The following is a 20,906-nucleotide window of genomic DNA, read 5'->3' as shown; positions in this document are numbered from 1 at the left end:
GTAACTTTAACTCCAGAGGATATGACACCCTGTTATCTACTCTGCAGGCAGAGCACACATGTGGTGCTCCTACATACACTCATAAAAAGACACTCCCACAAATCATAAAAGAATTACTGGTCCCTCTAACTCTGATGATACCAGATGCAATGCTAATACTGGACCATGTTTATGATTCTCTTAGGATAACAGTATTATGTATGGTACAGGATACACCTCTGGCATAAAACAGCTATAAATATAAACAGGTAGTTGAGTCTAGTGGCATGAACCTGGTATCCTATCTACTTCAGAGGAGGAGGCAGGAAGATTACAACATTAGGTCTGCCTCACAACATAGTGAAGTATATTCAAGCCTGAGCAAATTAGTGAAAACCCATGTCTCAAAGAAAAAGTGGGACAGCAGAGATGGCTCTGCAGTTAGGTGCACTGGTTGGTTTTCCAAAGAACTGGTGCATATTGCATTATGCACCAGTTAGATTCAGGTGATAGTGGGGTGCATTGCAGCTCAGGGTTTTAGTATACTGGCTGATTTTACAGAGACCCTGAATTAAATTACCAGCACCCATATCAGATGGTTCATTCAAAGGCATCTAATATCTTCTTCTGACCTACCAGAGGTCTTAGGATCCCTTGGCGGATCCTGTGTGGGTCCTTGTGGGTGTCCGGAGACTCCCCGGGCCAGGGACCCCGGTGCTGCAGTGGACCAGAAGGGATTTGAGCCCCGGATCAGGCCGGGTTATCTGCTTCCTTCAGTTTTTTTTCTGTTATTATCCTTTGAAGGACTGGATTCGTGGAAAGATAATGTGTGAATTTGGTTTTGTCTTGGAATACTTTCGTTTCTCCATCTATGGTAATTGAAAGTTTGGCTAGGTATAGTAGCCTGGGCTGGCATTTGTGTTCTGTTGGTGTTCTTATAACATCTGTCTAGGATCTTCTGGCTTTCATTGTCTTTGGTGAAAAGTCTGGTGTAATTCTGATAGGCTTGCCTTTATATGTTACTTGACCTTTTTCCCTTACTGCTTTTAATATTCTATCTTTATTTAGTGCATTTGTTGTTCTGATTATGATGTGTCATGAGGGATTTATTTTCTGGTCCAGTCTATTTGGTGTTCTGTAGGCTTCTTGTATGTTCATAGGAATGTCTTTCTTTAGGTTTGGAAAGTTTTCTTCTATAATTTTGTTGAAGATATTTGCTGGCCCTTTGAGTTGAAAATCTTCATTCTCATCTACTCCTATTATCCATAGGTTTGGTCTTCTCATTGTGTCCTGGATTTCCTGGATATTTTGAGTCAGGATCTTTTTGCATTTTGCATTTTCTCTGATTGTTGTGCCCATGTTCTCTATGGAATCTTCTGCACCTGAGAATCTCTCTTCCATCTCTTGTATTCTGTTGCTGATGCTTGCATCTATGTTTCCAGATTTCTTTCCTAGGGTTTCTATCTCCAGCGTTGCCTCACTTTGGGTGTTCTTTATTGTATCTATTTCCCTTTTTAGGTCTTGGATGGTTTTTTTCAATTCCATCACCTGTTTGGTTGTGTTTTCCTGCAATCCTTTAAGGAATTTTTTTGCTTCCTCTTTAAGATCTTCTACCTGTTTAGCAGTGTTCTCCTGTATTTCTTTAAGTGAGTTATTAAAGTCCTTCTTGATGTCCTCTACCATGATAATGAGATATGCTTTTAAATCCGGGACTATCTTTTCAGTAATGTTGGGGTACCCAGGACTGGGTGGGGTGGGAGTGCTGTGTTCTGATGATGGTGAGTGGTGTTGGTTTCTGTTATTAAGATTCTTAATTTTGCCTTTCGCCATCTGGTAATCTTTGGAGTTAGTTGTTATAGTTGACTCTGGTTAGAGCTTGTTCCTCGAGTGATTATGTTAGACTCTATCAGCAGACCTTGCAGACCAGCTCACTTTTGAGTTTCAGTGGTCAGAGTACTCTCTGCAGGCAAGCTCTCCTCTTGCACGGAAGGTGCCCAGATATCTGGCGTTCGAACCTGCCTCCTGGCAGAAGTTGTGTTCCACTCACCAGTGGTCCTAAGATCCCGTGGAGAGTCCTGTGAGGACCTTGAGGGTGTCTGCAGTCTCCGAGCCGTAGGTGCCCTGGTGCTGGTGGCGACCGGAATGGATTTGTGACCCTGGTCAGGCTGGGTTTTCTGCTTGCCTAATTAATGCAATCTCAGGTCCCGCGCGATTGGATTGGAACAGAAGTTGTGTTCCACTCACCAGAGGTCCTAAGATCCTGTGGAGAGTCCTGTGGGGACCTTGGGGGTATCCGCACTATCTTGTATTTCTTTAAGGGAGTTATTTATGTCCTTTTTAAAGTCCTCTTTTATCATCATGAGATGTGATTTTAGATCAGAATTTTACTCTTCAGGTGTGTTGGAGTATCTAAAGCTTTCTGTGGTGGGAGAACTAGGTTTTGGTTTCTGTTGCTCATATTCTTGAGCTTGCCTCTCGCTTCTTCCAGGAGGCAGGTTCAAACACCAGATATCTGGGCACCTTCCCAGCAAGAGGAGAGCTTGCCTGCAGAGAGTACTCTAACCACTGAAATTAAGGATAGAGCTAGTCTCCCAGGTCTGCTGATAGAGGCTAACATAATCACCTGAGGAACAAGCTATAACCAGAAACAACTATAACAACTAGCTCCAGAGAATACCAGATGGCGAAAGGCAAATGTAAAAATCGTACTAACCAAAATCAAGACCACTCACCATCATCAGAACGCAGCACTCCCACCCCACCTAGTCCTGGGCACCCCAACACAACTGAAAAGCTAGACCCAGATTTAAAATTATATCTCACAATGATGGTAGAGGACATCAAGAAGGACTTTAATAACTCATTTAAAGAAATACAGGAGAACACTGCTAAAAAGTTACAATTCCTTAAAGAAAAACAGGAAAACACAACCAAACAGGTAGAAGTCCTTATAGAAAAACAGGAAAATACATCCAAACAGGTGATGGAAATGAACAAAACCATACTAGCCTTAAAAAAGGAAGTAGAGACAATAAAGAAAACCCAAAGTGAGGCAACGCTGGAGATAGAAACCCTAGGAAAGAAATCTGGAACCATAGACGTGAGCATCAGCAACAGGATACAAGAGATGGAAGAGAGAATCTCAGGTGCAGAAGATTCCATAGAGAACATAGGCACAACAATCAAAGAAAATACAAAATGCAGAAGGATCCTAACTCAAAACATCCAGGAAGTCCAGTACACAATGAGAAGACCAAACCTATGGATAATAGAAGTTGATGAGAATGAAGATTTTCAATTTAAAGGACTGGCAAATATCTTCAACAAAATTATAGAAGAAAACTTCCCAAACCTAAAGAATGACATGCCCATGAACATACAAGAAGCCTACAGAAAAATAAATAGACTGGACCAAAAAAGAAATTCCTCCCGACACATAATAATCAGAACAACAAATGCACTAAATAAAGATAGAATATTAAAAGCAGTAAGGGATAAAGGTCAAGTAACATATAAAGGCAAGCCTATCAGAATTACACCAGACATTTCACCAGAGACTAAGAAAGCCAGAAGAGTATGGACAGATGTTGTACAGACACTAAGAGAACACAAATGCCAGCCCAAGCTACTATACCCGGCAAAACTCTCAATTACCATAGATGGAGAAACCAAAATATTCCACGAAAAAACCAAATTCACACATTATCTTTCCACGAATCCAGCCCTTCAAAGGATAATAACAGAAAAAAAACCAATAGAAGGACAGAAATCACTCCCTAGAAAAAGCAAGAAAGTAATCCCTCAACAAACCAAAAAGAAGACAGCCACAAGAACAGAATGTCAACTCTAACAACAAAAATAATAGGAAGCAACAATTACTTTTCCTTAATATCTCTTAATATCAATGTACTCAATTCCCCAATAAAAAGACATAGACTAACAAATGGCTACACAAACAGGACCCAACATTCTGCTGCTTACAGGAAACCCATCTCAGGGAAAAAGACAGACACTACCTCAGAGTGAAAGGCTGGAAAACAAATTTCCAAGCAAATGGTCTGAAGAAACAAGCCGGAGTAGCCATTCTAATATCGGATAAAATCGACTTCCAACCTAAAGTTATGAAAAAAGACAAGGAGGGACACTTCATACTCATCAAAGGTAAAATCCTCCAAGAGGAACTCATAATTCTGAATATCTATGCTCCAAATGCAAGGGCAGCCACATTCATTAAAGACACTTTAGTAAAGCTCAAAGCACACATTGCACCTCACAAAATAATAGTGGGCGACTTCAACACACCACTTTCATCAATGGACAGATCATGGAAACAGAAACTAAACAGGGACACAGTGAAACTAACAGAAGTCATTAAAACAAATGGATCTGACAGATATCTACAGAACATTTTATCCTAAAACAAAAGATTATACCTTCTTCTCAGCCCCTCACGGGACATTCTCCAAAATTGACCATGTAATTGGTCACAAAACAGGCCTCAACAGATACAAAAATATTGAAATTGTTCCATGCATCCTATCAGACCACGATGGCCAAGGCTGATCTTCAATAACAACATAAATAATGGAAAGCCAACATTCACGTGGAAACTGAGCAACACTCTTCTCAATGATACCTTGGTCAATGAAGGAATAAGGAAAGAAATTAAAGACTTTTAGAGTTTAATAAAAATGAAGCCACAACATACCCAAACCTATGGGACACAATGAAAGCATTTTTAAGAGGGAAACTCATAGCTTTAGTGCCTCCAAGAAGAAACTGGAGAGAGCACACATTAGCAGCTTGACAACACATCTAAAAGCTCTAGAAAAAAAGGAAGAAAATTCACCCAAGAGGAGTAGACGGCAGGGAACAATCAAAATCAGGGGTGAAATCAACGAATTGGAAACAAGAAGAACTATTCAAAGAATTAACCAAATGAGGAGTTGGTTCTTTGAGAAAATCAACAAGATAGATAACCCATTAGCTAGACTCACTAGAGGGCACAGGGACAACATCCTAATTAACAAAATCAGAAATGAAAAGGGAGACAAACAACAGATCCTGAAGAAATCCAAAACACCATCAGATCCTTCTACAAAGGCTATACTCAACAAAACTGGAAAACCTGGATGTAATGGACAAATTTCTAGACAGATACCTGGTACCAAAGTTAAATCAGGATCAAGTTAACGATCTAAACAGTCCCATATCCCCTAATGAAATAGAAGCAGTCATTAATAGTCTCCCAGCCAAAAAAAGCCCAGGACCAGATGGGTTTAGTGCAGAGTTCTAACAGACCTTCAAAGAAGATCTAATTCCAGTTCTGCACAAATTATTCCACAAAATAGAAATAGAGGGAACTCTAGCCAACTCATTCTATGAAGCCACAATTACTCTGATACCTAAACCACAGAAAGATCCAACAACGATAGAGAATTTCAGACCAATTTCCCTTATGGATATCGATGTAAAAATACTCAATAAAATTCTCACTAACCGAAAGCAAGAACACATTAAAGCAATCATCCATCCTGACCAAGTAGGTTTCATTCCAGGGATGCAGGGATGGTTTAATATACAAAAATCCATCAATGTGATCCATTATATAAACTCAAAGACAAAAACCATATGATCATCTCGTTAGATGCGAAAAAAACATTTGACAAGATCCAACACCCATTCATGATAAAAGTCTTGGCAAGATCAGGAATTCAAGGCCCATACCTAAACATGATAAAAGCAATCTACAGCAAATCAGTAGCCAACATCAAAGTAGATGGTGAGAAGCTTGAAGGAATCCCACTAAAATCAGGGACTATAAAAGGCTGCCCACTTTCTCCCTACCTATTCAACATAGTACTTGAAGTCCTAGCCAGAGCAATTCGACAACAAAAGGAGATAAAGGGAATACAAATTGCAAAAGATGAAGTCAAAATATCACTTTTTCCAGATGATATGATAGTATATATAAGTGACCCTAAAAATTCCACCAGAGAACTCCTAAACCTCATTAACAGCTTCAGTGAAGTAGCTGGATATAAAATTAACTCAAACAAGTCTATGGCCTTTCTCTACACAAAGTATAAACAGGCTCAGAAAGAAATTAGGGAAACAACACCTTTCTCAATAGTCACAAATAATATAAAATATCTTGGCATGACTCTAACTAAGGAAGTGAAAGATCTGTATGATAAAAGCTTCAAGTCTCTGAAGAAAGAAATTAAAGATCTCAGAAGATGGAAAGATCTCCCATGCTCATGGATTGGCAGGATCAACATTGTAAAAATGGCTATCTTGCCAAAAGCCATCTACAGATTCAATGCAATCCCCATCAAAATTCCAACTCAATTCTTCAATGAATTAGAAAGAGCAATCTGCAAATTCATCTGGAATAACAAAAAAACTAGTATAGCAAAAACTCTTCTCAAGGATAAAAGTACCTCTGGTGTAATCACCATGCCTGACCTAAAGCTTTACTATAGAGCAATTGTGATAAAAACTTCATGGTACTGGTATAGCCATAGACAAGTAGACAAATGGAATAGAATTGAAGACCCAGAAATGAACCCACACACCTATGGTCACTTGATCTTCGACAAGGGAGCCAAAACCATCCAGTGGAAGAATGACAGCATTTTCAACAAATGGTGGTGGCACAACTGGTGGTTATCATGTAGAAGAATGTGAATTGACCCATTCCTATCTCCTTGTACTAAGGTCAAATCTAAGTGGATCAAGGAACTTCACATAAAACCAGAGACACTTAAACTTATAGGGGAGAAGGGGGGAAAAGCCTCTAAGATATGGGCACAGGGGAATAATTCCTGAATAGAACAGCAATGGCTTGTGCTGTAAGATTGAGGACTGACAAATAGGACCTCATGAAACTGCAAAGCTTCTGCAAGTCAAAAGACACCATCAATAAGACAAAAAGGCCATCAACAGATTGGGAAAGGATCTTTACCCATCTTAAATCAAATAAGGGGCTAGTATCCAATATATATAAAGAACTCAAGAGGGTAGACTCCAGAAAATTAAATAACCACCTTAAAAGATGTGGCTCAGAGCTGAACAAAGAATTCTCACCTAAGGAATACCGAATGGCTGAGAAGCACCTGAAAAAATGTTCAACATCCTTAATTATCAGAGAAATGCAAATCAGAACAACCCTGAGATTCCATCTCACACCAGTCAGAATGGCTAAGATCAAAAATTCAGGTGACAACAGATGCTGGCGAGGATGTGGAGAAAGAGGAACACTCCTCCATTGTTGGTAGGATTGCAAGCTTGTACAACCACTCTGGAAATCATTCTGGCGGTTCCTCAGAAAATTGGACATAGTACTACTGGAGGATCCCGCAATACCTCTCTTGGGCATATATTCAGAAGATGTTCCAAGTGGTAAGAAAGTCACATGCTCCACTATGTTCATAGCAGCCTTATTTATAATAGCCAGAAGCTGGAAACTACCCAGATGCCCCTCAACAGAGGAATGGATACAAAAAATGTGGTACATATACACAATGGAGTACTACTCAGCTATTAAAAAGAATGAATTTATGAAATTCATAGGCAAATGGATGGACCTGTAGGGCATCATCCTGAGTGAGGTAACACAATCACAAAAGAACTCAAATGACTTGTACTCACTTGATAAGTGGATATTAGCCCAGAACCTTAGTATAGCTAGATATAAGGTACAATTTGCAAAACACATGAAACTATAGAACAACGAAGACCAAAGTGTGGACACTTTTCCCCTTCTTAGAATTTGAAACAATCACCCATGGAAGTAGTTACAGAGACAAAGCTTGGAGCTGAGACAAAAGGATGGACCATAGAGACTGCCATATCTAGGGATTTATCCCATAATTAGCCTCCAAACGATGACACCATTGCATACACTAGCAAGCATTTGTTGCAAGGACCGTGATATAGCTGTCTCTTGTGAGAGTAGGCCAGGGCCTAGGAAACACAGAAGTGGATCCTCACATTTAATTATTGGATGGATCACAGGGCCCACAATGTAGGAGCTAGAGAAAGTATCCAAGGAGCTAAAGAGATCTTCAACCCTGTAGGTGCAACATTATGAACTAACCAGTACCCCAGAGCTCTTGACTCTAGCTGCATATGTATCAAAAGATAGCCTAGTTGGCAATCACTGGAAAGAGAGGCCCATTGGACACACAAACTTTATATGCCCCAGTACAGGGGAATGCCCGGGCCAAAAAATGGGAATGAGTAGGTAGGGTAGTGGGGGGGAGGGTGTGGGGGACTTTTGGGATAGCATTGGAAATGTAATTGAGGAAAATACATAATAAAAAAAAAAGAAAAAAGAAAGAAAGCAGAACATTGAAATGGGTCCAGCCAAAGGTTTGTGATATTACCCTGCTCATTGTAACTCCCTTCTAAGAGCCATGTTCCACAGCATCCTGAAACATTGACACCAAATAGGGACCAGGTATTAAACCACACATTATCTGTGGGGATCATTTCAGATTTAACCATGGAGAGGAATATGTCTCATTTAAGCTTTAATAATTGTGTTCATCATTGTATTAGTTACTTTTGTGCCTCTGTGATAATACATCATGACCAAAAGGAAAAAAAAAAACAAAAAACAAAAAACAAAACAATGCAAGGATGGAAAACACGCCCTAGAAAAAGCAAGAAAGTAATCCTTCAACAAACCAAAAAGAAGACAGCCACAAGAACAGAATGTCAACTCTAACAACAAAAATAATAGGACGCAACAATTACTTTTCCTTAATATCTCTTAATATCAATGTACTCAATTCCCCAATAAAAAGACATAGACTAACAGACTGGCTACACAAACAGGACCCAACATTCTGCTGCTTACAGGAAACCCATCTCAGGGAAAAAGACAGACACTACCTCAGAGTGAAAGGCTGGAAAACAATTTTCCAAGCAAATGGTCTGAAGAAACAAGCTGGAGTAGCCATTCTAATATCGGATAAAATCGACTTCCAACCCAAAGTCATCAAAAAAGACAAGCAGGGACACTTCATACTCATCAAAGGTAAAATCCTCCAAGAGGAACTCTCAATTCTGAATATCTATGCTCCAAATGCAAGGGCAGCCACATTCATTAAAGAAACTTCAGTAAAGCTCAAAGCACACATTGCACCTCACAAAATAATAGTGGGCGACTTCAACACACCACTTTCACCAATGGACAGATTGTGGAAACAGAAACTAAATAGGGACACAGTGAAACTAACAGAAGTTATGAAACAAATGGACTTAACAGATATCTACAGAACATTTTATTGTAAAACAAAAGGATATATCTTCTTCTCAGCACCTCATGGTACCTTCTCCAAAATTTACCATATAATTTGTCACAAAACAGGCCTCAACAGATACAAAAATATTGAAATTGTCCCATCCATCATATCAGACCACCATGGACTAAGGCTGATCTTCAATAACAACATAAATAATGGAAAGCCAACATTCACATGGAAACTGAACAATAATCTTCTCAATGATACCTTGGTCAAGGAAGGAATAAAGAAATTAAAGACTTTTTAGAGTTTAATGAAAATGAAGCCACAACATACCCAAACCTATGGTACACAATGAAAGCATTTCTAAGAGAGAAACTCATAGCTCTGAGTGCCTCCAAAAAGAAACTAGAGAGAGCACACACCAGCAGCTTGACAACACACCTAAAAGTTCTAGAAAAAAAGGAAGCAAATTCATCCAAGAGGAGTAGACTGTAGGAAATAATCAAACTCAGGGCAAAATCAACCAAGTGTAAACAAGAAGAACTATTCAAAGAATCAACCAAAAGAGGGGCTGGTTCTTTGAGAAAATCAACAAGATAGATAAACCCTTAGCCAGACTCACTAGAGGGCACAGGGCAGCACCCTAATTAACAAAATCAGAAATAAAAAGGGAGACATAACAACAGATCCTGAAGAAATCCAAAACACCATCAGATCCTTCTACAAAAGGCTATACTCAACAAAACCGGAAAACCTGGATAAAATGGACAAATTTCTAGACAGATACCAGGTACAAAAGTTAAACCAGGATCAAGTTAATGATCTAAAGAGTCCCATATACCCTAAAGAAATAGAAGCAGTCATTAATAGTCTCCCAACCAAAAAAAAAAAAAAAAAAAAAAAAAAAAAGCCCAGGACAAGATGGGTTTAGTGCAGAGTTCTATCAGACCTTTAAAGAAGACGTAATCCCAGTTCTTCACAAACTATTCCACAAAATAGAAAAAGAAAGTACCCTATCCAACTCATTCTATGAAGCCACAATTACTCTGATACCTAAACCACAGAAAGATCCAACAAAGATAGAGAATTTCAGACCAATTTCCCTTATGAATATCGATGCAAAAATACTCAATAAAATTCTTGCTAACCAAATCCAAGAACACATTTAAACAATCATCCATCCTGACCAAGTTGGTTTTATTCCAAGGATGCAGGGATGGTTTAATATACAGAAATCCATTAACATAATCCATTATATAAACAAACTCAAAGACAAAACCACATGATCATCTTCTTAGACTCAGAGAAAGCATTTGACAAGATCCAACACCCATTCATGATAAAAGTCTTGCAAAGATCAGGAATTCAAGGCCCATACCTGAACATGATAAAAGCAATCTGTAGCAAACCAGTAGCCAACATCAATGTAAATGTTGAGAAGCTGGAAGCAATCCCACTAAAATCAGGGACTAGACAAGGCTGCCCACTTTCTCCCTACCTATTCAACATTGTACTTGAAGTCCTAGCCAGAGCAATTCGACAATAAAAGGAGATCAAGGGGATACAAATTGGAAAGGAAGAAGTCAAAATATCACTTTTTGCAGAGGACATGATTGTATATATAAGTGACCCTAAAAATTCCACCAGATAACTCCTAAGCCTGATAAACAACTTCAATGAAGTAGCTGTATATTAAATTAACTCAAAACAAGTAAATGGCCTTTTTCTATACAAAGAATAAACAGGCTGAGAAAGAAATTAGGGAAACAACACCCTTCTTAATAGTCACAATATAAAATATATTGGTGTGCCTCTAAGGAAGTGAGAGATCTGTATGATAAGAACTTCAAGTCTCTGAAGAAAGAAATTAAAGAAGATCTCAGAAGATGGAAAGATCTCCCATGCTCATGAATTAGCAGGATCAACACTATAAAAAGGGGTATCTTCCCAAAAGCAATCTACAGATTCATTGCAATCCCCAGCAAAATTCCAACTCAATTCTTCAAGGAATTAGAAAGAGCAACCTGCAAATTCATCTGGAATAACAAAAAACCTAGGATAGCAAAAACTCTTCTCAAGGATAAAACAACCTTGGAGGAATCACCATGCTTGACCTAAAGCTGTACTACAGAGCAATTGTGATAAAAAACCTAGTAAAGACATCAGGAGTCATAGATGCAAGCTCCACCAACAGAATACAAGAGATAGAAAAGAGAAGCTCAGATCAAGAAGATACATACTATAGAAAACATTGACACAACAGTCAAAGAAAATGCAAAAAGCAAAAAGCTCCTAACCCCAAAAATTCATGGATTCCAGGACAGTATGAAAAGATCAAACCTAAGAATAATAGGTATAGAAAGTGTGAATATCCCCAACTTAAAGGGACAGTAAACATCTTCAACAAAATTACAGAATAAAGCATCCCTAGCCTAAAGGAATCGATGCCCATGAATATACAAGAAGCCTACAGAATGTAAAATCCAGTGGACCAGGAAACAAATTAATCCTGGCATATAATAATTAAACTACCAAGTGCAGAAAACAAAGAAAGAATGTTAAAAGTGATAAGGGAAAATGGTCAAGTAACCTATAAAGGCAGATATATCAGAATTACACCAGACTTCTCAACAGACACTCTTAAAGCCAGAAGATCTTGGGTAGATGCCATAAAGACACTAAGAGAACAAAAATGCAAGCCCAGGCTATTATCAATTATGAACATCTATGACCCAAACACAAGTGCATCCATATTTGTAAAAGAAACATTACTAAAGCTCAAAGCACACCTCAGACAAGAACAGTGGGAAACAACACCCCACTCTCACCAATGGATAGATCTTGGAAACAGAAACTAAACAGAAACACAGGTAAACTAAGAGAAGTCATGAACCAAATGGATTTAACAGCTATCTATAGAACATTTCTACCTAAAACAAAAGAATATACCTTCCCCACAACTCATGGTACCTTCTCCAAAATTGACCATAAAATTGGTCACAATATAACCCTCAAACAATCCAAGAAGATTAGAATAATCACATGCATCCTATCATATTAGGACAGACTGAGGGCACAAGTGAGGTTGCCTCAATCCCACTTGGGAAGGAGAAGAAAGCAATCACAGAAGTGGGTGAGGGAGGGAGATACCTGGGTTTGAAAGGTGACAGGGAGGAGAAGAGGGGAACATAATCAGATATTGGGGGGAGGGGATAGGACTGAAGCCCTAAGGGCCAGCAGAAAGAAAGGAAATTGGCACTCTTGGGAGGTAGGAGGTGGGGTGGGACCTTCTAGAATGTACCAGAGACCTGGGAGGTGAAAGACTCTCAGGACACAAAGTGATGGACTTTATATGAAACATCCTACAATGGGGAGAGGGAACTTATATAGTCTACCTGTAGTAAAATGACAGGTCATCAAGTGGAGGGATGGGCTTGCCACCCCACAGTCAAAATCTCTGACCCAGTAATGTTCCTTTCTGAAAGAACTTCAAGAACAAAAACAGAGAAGAACCTGAGAAAAAGGAGGTCCAGTGACAGGCCCAATTTGGGATCTAGCTCAGGGAGAGGCCCCAAGGACTGACACTATTACTGATGCTATGGTGTGATTACAAAGAGAGGCCTATCATAACTGCCCTCAGAAGTCCCAAAAAGCAGCTGAAAGAGTCAGATAGAGATATTTACACCAATGGACAGAAGACAGTGACCTCTGAGGTTGAATTACAGAAAGGCTGGAAGAAGCTGTGAAGGAAGTCGGCTCCATATGAAGATCAGCAGGCTCAACTAACCTGGGTGCCCAGTATCTCTCAGAAGCTGAGGCACCAACCAGGCAGCATACGCCAGCTGATTTGAGGCCCCCAACACATATACAGCAGAGGACCGCCAAGTCTGGACTCTGTCAGAGTAGATGTACCACACCCTCAAGAAATGCGGGACCCTTGGGGGGGGGGTGGGTATGGGGGACTTTTGGAATAGCATTGGAAATGTAAATGAGGAAAATACCTAATTAAAAAAAAGAGAGAAAAAAAAGAAATGTGGGACCCAGGGACTGGGGAGGTTTGGTGGGGTGGGAGGTGGGGACATCCTCTTGGAGTTGGGGGTTGGAGAATGTATGGGATGTGGAATAATCATATGTAGACCAGGAGGGGAATAAAGTCTGAACTGTAAAAAAAGATTAAATAATAAAAAATGAAAAATAAAAATAAATTATGACAGTATATTCAACAAATAATACTGGCTCAAGTGCTGGTCGACATGTAGAACAACACAAATTGATCCATTCTAATCCCTTTATACAAAGCTCAAGTCCAAGTGGATCAAGAACCTACTCATAAAACCAGGTACACTGAATGTAATAAAAGAGAATATAGGAAAGAACCTCAAATACATCTACACAGGGGAAATTTCCTGAACAGAACACCAATGGCTCAGGCTCTAAGATCAACTATAGACAATTGGTATCTCATAAAATTGAAAAGCATCTGTAAGGCAAAGGACACTGTCAACAGGGCAAACAGGCAACCTACAGATTCGGAAAAGATGTTTACCAGTCCTATATCTGATAGAGGACTAATATCCAATATATACAATGAGCTTAAGATGTTAGACTCTATAGAACCAAATCAACCTGTTTTTAAAAGGAGTACAGAAATAAACAATGAATTCTCAACCGAGGAATCTTGAATGGCCAAGAAGCACCTAAAGAAATGTTCAAATTCCTTAGTGATCAGGGAAATACAAATCCAAACGAACCTGAGATTCCACCTCACACCAGTCAGAATGGCTAAGATCAAAAACTCAGATGACAGCAGATGCTGGTTAGGATGTGGAAAAGAGGAACACTCCTCCATTGCCAGTAGGATTGCAAGCTGGTACAACCACTCTGGAAATCAGTCTGGCAGTTTCTCAGAAATATTAAAAATAGGACTACCTGAGAACCCAGCTGCACCACTTCTGAGCATATACTCAGTAGATGCTCTAACATATCACAAGGACACATGCTTTACTGTGTTCATAGAAGTCTTATTTATAATACCCAAATGCTATTAAAAACACATTATAACAACCTTGATGTCCCTCAACAGAGGAATGGGTACAGAAAATGCAGTACATTTATACAATGGAGTACTAATCAGCTATTAAAATTCACAGGCAAATGGATGGAGCTAGAAAATATTATCCTGAATGAGGCAACCCAGTCACAAAAGAACAAACAAGGTCAGAACTCACTGATAAGTGTATGTTAGGAAAAAAGCTTAGAATACCCACAATATAACTCACAGACCATATGAAGCTCAAGAAAAAGCAAGGCCAAAGTGTAGGTACTTCTGTCCTACTTAGAAGGGGGAACATGATAATCTCAGGAAATAGAGGGAGGGAGGGACCTGGGAGGGAGAGAAGAGGGGAAGAAAAAGGGGGGCAGGATCTGGTATGGTAGGAGGCTAGGGAGAAGAACAGAGAGTCAGGGAATTGAATGGAGATGTGTAGCAGTGGAGGATGGGGTACTGGGGGAAGCCACTAGAAACTTTCCAGACGTCAGGAAAGTAAGATGCTCCCAGGACCCAACAAGGATGACATTAACTGAAATACCCAATAAAGGGTATAGATAACCCATAGAGACCACATCCATGGCACCAAATTGAGGGATGTGCACACAGAATTACCTACTCATCTCAAAATTATTAACACAGAATTGTTCCTGTTTAAAAGAAATGCAGGGTCTAAGAGTAGAGCAGAGACTGAAGGAAAGACCATCCAGAGACTGCCACACCTAGGAATCCAATCCATGTGCAGACATCAAACCCAGACAATAGTGCTGATGCCAAGAAGCACTGGCTGACAGGAGCCTGGTATAACTGTCCCCTGAGAGGCTGTGTCAGAGCCTGACCAACACAGATGTGGATGCTCCCAGCCAGTTATTGGACTGACCAGCACTGGGATCCCGATGCGAGAGTTAGGAGGAGGACTGAAGGAGATGAAGGAGACTGCAACCTCATAAGAAGAACAATAATATTGACCAACTAGACCCTTGGAGCTTCCAGGTACTAAATCAACTAAACAGTATAAATAGAGGAACCCATGTATCCAGATTCATATGTATCAGGGGACTGCCTTATCTGGCATCAATAGGAATGGAGGCCCTTGGTCCTGTGGAGGCTCAGTGCACCATAAGGGAATGCTTGGACAGTGAGGTGCAAGTTAGTGGGCTGGTGGAGGAGCACCCTCATAGAAGCAGGAAGGAGGTGGATGGTAAAAGGAGTTTGTTAAGGGGAAAATGGGAAGGGTGATAACATTGGGAATGTAAATAAATATAATAACCAATAAAAATAAATAGATATTCAAGTTGAAAAGAAAGGGGGCTGGTTTACGTATCAGTGGTAGAGTGCTTGTGTAGTGTGCACACTGCATTATGTTCAGTCTTCAGTACTGCAAAAACAAAACAATCAGCTATGACAAAACTATCCAAAAGAAAGCTTCACATAACTATAATAGCCAGGAATTTTAACTCTAAGGGAAAAATATAGACAGGAGGACCCTCATCAGATATCAGATGCAGACAGAAATCATCCAAAAAACATGAAAATCTTAACCTATATCCACCTAGAAAATCCTCAATCTAAAGCAAATAGACTTATGTCTAAGGAGTGAGAATGTACATGAAGAAGTGTCCTTTCAGCAAATCTTGCTAGAAAAACACAGTCTATGTACAAAATAAAATGTACTGGCTTAAGTCAGTAAAGCTCCCTCAGAATGACACCTGATGTTATCTTTCAGTCCCCACATATACCTGTGCATACACATATATCATTCACTCTTATGAAAAGATGCTAAACTTTATTCATCACTAATATGAAAATGAAAAATTAGATATCCTCAATACCCAACAAACTGAGCAAGTGACTGTGGATGTGGCTCAGATGGTAGAACATTTACCTAGCAAACGGTAGCTTGTTACCATTATAGCATCACATGCAAACAAATGAAGGAAGAAGTATAAAACCTACTCTTGGGTGGCCTTAGGATTCATATGCGAGTACACAGTGGAAAAAGAAAATCAACCCTTAAAAAAAAAAAAAGGCATCTGAAAGTGCAGACTCTTAGTCCTGTGTGTATCCCCACGTGAATATGACAAATAAAATAAATCTAATAAAAATGACAAGTACACATGTATGTTCAATCCACACTTGGTGTACTGAGAATGCAACTTCAATGCAAGCTGAGAAATACATGTATCTGAAAAGATCACTACTGGAATCTTTGAAACAACTGACAAAATCATCAATGTAGTATATCAAGAATCCCAAGCCCAAGGGGAGACGTTACTCAACATCTAGACTCTTTACAGGGAAATGAAGAAATCAAGACACAGAAAAAAATTGGAGAAAATTTCAGAGTGGGCAGGTGGAAGTCAGTCACTTTTGTTGGACAGCTTGAGGAAGGATAGGAAAATACTGAATTGTAGTGACATGGGGGAGGGACCCCATCTCGGGTTTTGACTGATGAAAAAGTCAGAAGTCAGACTCCACTGACAAGTACCTAAAGGCCTGATGACACTGTATGTGATCTTCAAAGGACATCTTGTCTAAGAGAATGAACTGTCATCACGTAGGGCCAGGTGACTACTTCCTGAAGCTATCCCCACCAAGTATAAGAAAATATAAAAGGATTTAGGCTGTGTTTACTTCTGGCTAAAACAGAGGTTCTCAGTTTGTGAACAATGAGATCTTAAGGATAAAGTAACCCTTTCACTGGCGTCGCATAGCATATCAGCTACTCTGCATACCAGACACTTACATTATGATTCATAACAGCTACCAAAGTTACGGCCAAAGTAGCAACTAAGAAATGTTATGGTTAGGGATCACTGCAACGTGAGGGACTCTATTAAAGGGACACAGCATTAGGAAGGTTGAGAACCACTGGGCTAACATTTAACATATAACTTTGTTTCCCTAGCACTCATGCCTTCTGTCCTAGAGGATACTCCTCATAAAGCCACCTCAAAACTTTGTATCTTGAGAAAAACCCTTCAACTTATAACCTTATTACAAGTAACAATCTTGTTTGAAATATTTTGGAATCCTTTTTATGTATATGTGTGTGTGTGTGTGTGTGTCTGTGTGTCTATGTGTGTGTGTGTCTGTGTCTGTGTGCACACACATGATATGCATGTGCATCATGTGTGCTAATAGGCCAGAAAATGGTATCAGTGGCCTGGAATTTATGTTATAGGCAGTTGTCAGCCACTCATGTGGAAAACAAATGTAGTTCCCTCTGGAATTGCAGCAAACATTCTTAATCAGTGACCCGTTTCTCCATCACCACAAATTACACTCTTTGGACAATGTTAGAAAGAGGTGTGTGGGGGGGGGCGGGGTGTTTCTTAGCAACCTTTAGAGGTTTAACTTGAGAGACATAAAGATGGAATGTACGCTCACTGCAAAGAAATTAACTGTGAATATTCCTTGAGAATCTGATTTGCTATCTGGTAAGTTCATTTTCTTTTCTTTCTCTCTCTCACCCCCAATGGAGCACTTTTCTATTTTTCTTTAATAAATCCAACTTGGTCTCACATCTGGCTTGCTCTGAAATTAATTTCTTTGTTGAAGCAGCAAATCCTAGATTTTCCTCTGTGTGTGGTGGAGGGGGGTGGGTCAGGGGGGCTGGGGGGAGGTGGAGGGTTTGAAAAGTATTTCCCAGTCAGCTATTAGAGTGGTGTGGGGCTATACTCCTATCATTACTGACAACCCAACTAGATCAGACCCTGTCGGAATGAGAAAAGTATCAGATTCCAGACCAGACTTCTGCTCCGGCCATCATACCTACAGCAGCCCCTCCTCTCTCATGCTCACTGTAAGAAATAAATTGCTGTGTTCCATTTTCAGTGTGCTTTGATCTTAGAGATCAAAGAATCACATATTGAAACCAGGAATCCCTAGGCCTCTAACAAGTGGCTGACAGTTTGCAGAATTGCAAATTTACAGTCTTCCTTGTGACTGAAGCTGCAAACAGAGAAGGGGGCAGTCTCAACAATGAATATTCCTTAGGTGATGCTTTGCTTCCTGAAGTATCCTGATGAAAGGAATTTGAGAAAGCATGTAAATTCCAGAATATGGAAAGGAGAACTATAAAAACCTGTCTGTTGGGCATGATGCAGCTGTTGCTCTCACAAACTCACAGTGGATGGGGTTGCCCGAGCAATATCTAGCCTATCAGCATTCTGGCATGGATAAAAGAGGGGGTGTCAAGGACTCACTCCTAAATGAGGAGCAAAGGCACTTGATAGCTACTGAGGAGGAGAACCATTCTTCCATGAGAAGGGAACCCCCCATGGTAGCTGCCAGTGTTCAAGTGAGTGACCCCACAGCTGTGCACACATAGTACTGGATTACACGTCTTGAAATTTCATGATGGAGTTCATACTTTAAGTGAGAAATAAAAAGAGAAACCCAGATCAGAAGAAAATAATAGTTGGAGAGAGAGAGAAAGAGGAAGAGAGAGAGAGAGCTCTCACAGGAGTGGAAGGTTTAGAGGATGCACAAGCACACAGAGGAGTGCCAGAACCCATGTATTTAAGGCATGAAATGGTAATAGATATTTAATATGAAAACACAGCCGCCTATTTAAAAACAATACAGAATGTGCTGTGTAGATCAGGCTGGTCTCAAATTCAAGGAGCCTGCCCTCTGGTGGGATTGGGTACATTGTGTGACAGTATGACTACTTTTTTTATATATTTAATCCTTTTTTATACTTCTTTTTCATTAGACTTTTGGGGGCCTTTCACAGAATCTAATGGCATTTATTTTTACTCTACTCTCTTTCTTTCATTATTATTTTATCTGGTTTTGTGGCTGGGATCAGGGGCATGAGCCATCATGCCAGGCTAAATAAGGTTTTACATTGGCCAGCAGTATTCTACTGCTGGTAATTTCCTGACTTTGATAAACTGTGGTACTAAACAACAACACTTTTATTTTCAGAACACAATTCCTGAGTTATTTGTGGTGAACATTAATGATAAATTTTCAGAGATCTCTGCTACATAATGACAAACTATGTGGTTCAAAACTATAGAAATTCAGTTAGAAATGTAGGTTGTTTGGTAGCATGCTTGCCTAGAATGTAGGGAGCCCTGGATTCCAGCCCTAGCAACACAAAGAACACCTGGTGTGATGGTACACACCTGCAATAGCAGAACCTGGGAGGTGAAAACAGGTGGATTAGAAGTTCAAGGTCATCTTTGCCTTCACAGCGAATTTTCAGCTATCCCACTGTCCTTCTAACTCTGTTTCAAAGAACCAACAAATTCCAACACCACCAAATCACTAAGAATTAACTATTTATGTGCAGGGGTCAGCAGCTTCATATTCCCTCCCTCAGGGAACCCCTGGCCTGCAACTTCTGAACCCGTATTTTGCTGAAAATCTTTGGTCTCTCCTTTCTTTGCAGCCACTTAAATCCAGTATCTGCCTTGATTATCACATTACATTTTCCTGTGTTCCAGTCTCCACATGGTTACTCTTCAACAACAAATTAAATCTACAGCAATATCTTTTTTTTTAACCATTATGTGAAGTATAAGAGGTCAGGGCTTTAACACATTTGTTTAGCACAGGAGAAATAACTCAAACCTGCAGCCCACAGGTAAAGACCTGTTTTTATTGATATGTAGCCAGTCTTTGCCCACATATTTTCCTAATAGCCAAATGAGGGGGGGCAGGGAAGTGAATTTTTAAAGGGTAAACTCAGATGAAGGGTTTAGACACAAATACTGGGTGTGTCCATAACTGCATGCTTCCCTGTGGGTTCTCCCAATTCTCAGTTTAACACTCATTAATATAAATGAATATATCTCTATCCTCTTCATTTTCAGGTGTCCAACCCTCATGATGTCTACACATTGTAAATTTTCTCTTTGTATCTGGGATGCCTAAAGAGCACATTCTTCTCCAAGGTCTCCAGCCCAGCCAACAGTCTCTTGGGGTCTCTATACTTACTTCAAAGTCGGAAAAAGCCAGATAAAGTCTGCAGACTTGTCTTTGGATCCAGCTGGAGCAATTGTTGGAGAATTCAAACAAATAATGATTTTTTTATACCTATTAAAAAAAAAGTTAAATAGTTAAACAGTTAAAGTACCACAGTACCACAAAGTATCTTGACTTCCCTGCTAAAGCAAGTCCAAATAACTATGACAACAGATGCAAAATGTTTCTGGTTTGTCTACACATGAGGGAGGAAAAAAAGATGAAAAATGATGCATATACACACAGTCCTCAAATAACAAAGCAAATAAAAGCATACAAGGAAAAAGAAGCAGAAGACAAAATTTGCGGACTCACTGCCCTAGGACTTCCAAGTTAGTCCTTAATACCTGACAGCTGCAACTCAGTAGAAAAAGTCTATGGTACCATGTGATTGGTCAATGAGTCACTCCTTCTCATTGGTGGTGGAGGGGAGAAGGGGTTGGGAAATGGAAGATGGATATGATGTTGAAGGTTTGGTATGGCTCTAAACCCACAGGGCCTGGTATTTTACAGATTGTAAATCTGGTTATGTAGACTTCTGGATGAACTCCAGATAAATAATCTCCAAGACTTCTTCTGACTGAACAGATGGGTCCCATCATCCTCCTTATGACTTGTTATTTTATATGTACCATCACTAGCTT

The 20,906-nt window shown here is 39.7% G+C and overlaps 1 protein-coding gene across 2 annotated transcripts in view; it reads right to left on the bottom strand.

Annotated features, from left to right (window-relative positions):
* Nlrp4b (NLR family, pyrin domain containing 4B) overlaps nucleotides 1-20,603 on the bottom strand; it is a 42,376-nt gene extending 21,773 nt beyond the window's left edge. Inside the window, exons 1-2 of one of the 2 annotated variants that reach the window (NM_172481.2) lie at nucleotides 20,578-20,603; nucleotides 20,236-20,334 (exon numbers count right to left, since the gene is read on the bottom strand). The gene's annotated coding sequence lies outside the window, so the exon portion shown is untranslated. The other variant, NM_001355151.1, reaches the window with a different exon arrangement.
* Between the last annotated feature and the right edge of the window lie 303 nt (nucleotides 20,604-20,906).

The sequence above is a fragment of the Mus musculus genome, chromosome 7, assembly GCF_000001635.26.
Source record: "Mus musculus strain C57BL/6J chromosome 7, GRCm38.p6 C57BL/6J".
NCBI classification, from domain to species: domain Eukaryota; kingdom Metazoa; phylum Chordata; class Mammalia; order Rodentia; family Muridae; genus Mus; species Mus musculus.
The sequence above is the reverse complement of the archived record's forward strand: the minus strand, read 5'-3'. Positions and strand labels throughout refer to the sequence as shown.